Below are 1,914 nucleotides of genomic sequence, written 5' to 3'. Positions count from 1 at the left end.
GTTGTGCTGATAATTGAAATGAATGTAAATCACTTTAATTTCATTCTGAAGGAATGAAACTGTACTGTTCTTATCAGGAGTGATTAATATGAGGCTATAAAAAAGTTGGGCAATTAGAAAGTGTCCAGGTATTTCCTATTACTACACGTACAACACCCCCAGCTCCCTTTAACACTTTGATGTCTCCCAGTGAAAATTAACATGAACACTGGAACACTTGTTGCTCTTCTCCCTGCTCTTAAGGCAATGCAAGGTTCAGAGCAGACATTTGCTTGGGAAATGGCAGAACTAGTGGAAGGAAGTGGCTAGGGGGTGAGGGCACAAGATTTATGAGGAGAACCTGAGGGAACTGGGCTTATTAAGTCTGGAGAAGAGAAGGCTGAGGTGTGATTTGATAGCAGCCTTTAAGTACCTGAAGGGTGGTTCCAAAAATGGATTGAACTAGATTATTCTCAGTGGTGGCAGATGACAGAACAAGGAGTAATGCTCTCAAGCTGCAGCAAGGGACGTTTGGGTTGGATATTAGGAAAAACTCTCTCACTAGAAGGGTGGTGAAGCACTGGAACAGGTTACCTAGAGAGGTGGTAGAATCTCCATCCTTGGAGGTTTTTAAGGCCTGACTCAATAAAGCCCTAGCTGGGATGATCTGGTTGGGGATGGTCCTCCTTTGAGCAGGGGGTTGAACTAGATCACCTCCTGAGGTCCCTTCCAACCCTCATTTTCTATGATTCTATGAAGTCCTAATCTCCTCTTCTAACACTTATGTGCCCCAGTGTGAGCAATGACAGAGGTCCTATATCTATGATAGTACAATCAGGTGCCAAGATTACTGCACAGATGAGCAGAGAAAAACTCCTGCTCACCTGGAGTCCCAGCTGCTTTTCAGTTCCTTCTGCAGGGAGGAGATATAAGAAGAAATGTAATGGGCTTCCACATATCTGAGCTATGGTATTTCAAAAAGATGGAGAGAATTGCTCCTGGAAGTTCTACATGTATTGCAGAGAAGACCTCCTTCTTCCTTAGATTCCCTTCCATTCCTTGCCTTCAAAGAGAAAAAATACACATTAATAATGCTACACAAAGAAGAATATACCCCTCTAGGAAAATAGTCTGTTCGGTATGCCACTGAGAGTCCCTGGCTCTTAAAGCCTTCTCCTCTGTGTGTGTTCTTTTCTGTGTCTATCTCAGGGGACTAGATAGTGGTGTGTTTGTCTGTCCCTGCCTAATAGAAATTTTTTTTACCTTTCTGATGGTAAATATTTTTAAAATGTTTTTGAGGAAGCCTCCCTCAAATCCTGCTTCACACTGTACACATTATTCAGTCATTTATAAACTGTTTTAAAGATGCTGCCCAAACTTGTCACATCTGCTAGTCAGGCCCTGGGGATAAGATTTCAGAAGACTTCTGTACACAGTTTTATGCCATTGCCCTAAATCTTGAACAGTGCTGGAGTACAGTGATCTTATATAAATTGTTAATTTCTTTTATTCTGGAAAGAATATAGTCCTCAAAGGGGGAAAAAAATTAAAAAGAGAGAGAAAGAAAAATGTGTAGTGTAATCATTAGTAATTTTATTGCATCTTGTGAAGTCTAATACTTCAAGCAGTTAGGTTTTAAAATCTAGTACAGGCAGTCCTCGGACTTATGACAAAATTGGTTCCTGAAAACAGCGTCTTAAGTCAAAATGTTGTCACTTGGAACCGATTTTCTCATAAGAAACAATGTTATAAATGGGGAATTGGTTCCTGAATCAAGGCCCGATACCCTATTTACACAAAAAATGCCCCAGAATTTTGTAGTCGATCAATTATAGATGAGTAATATAGCTACATTAATAGATCCAACACCATCCCTCAAACCTGCCAGCTGCACCCCACAAATCCTTTTCCCACTACTCCCTACTGTCCTTCCCA

General features: G+C 40.9%; 1 long non-coding RNA gene across 1 annotated transcript in view; it reads left to right on the top strand.

Moving 5' to 3' along the window:
- LOC109292308 overlaps positions 1-1,914 on the top strand; it is a 14,842-nt gene that overhangs the window by 10,603 nt on the left and 2,325 nt on the right. The window contains exon 2 of the long non-coding RNA XR_002096098.1: positions 1,402-1,407. This is a non-coding gene — a long non-coding RNA (uncharacterized LOC109292308). The remainder of the gene's footprint in view (positions 1-1,401; positions 1,408-1,914) is intronic.

The sequence above is a fragment of the Gavialis gangeticus genome, unplaced genomic scaffold (assembly GCF_001723915.1).
Source record: "Gavialis gangeticus isolate Ggan-Ray unplaced genomic scaffold, GavGan_comp1, whole genome shotgun sequence".
Lineage (NCBI taxonomy): Eukaryota > Metazoa > Chordata > Crocodylia > Gavialidae > Gavialis > Gavialis gangeticus.
Note: the sequence above shows the minus strand (reverse complement) of the source record. Positions and strands in the feature narration are given on the sequence as shown.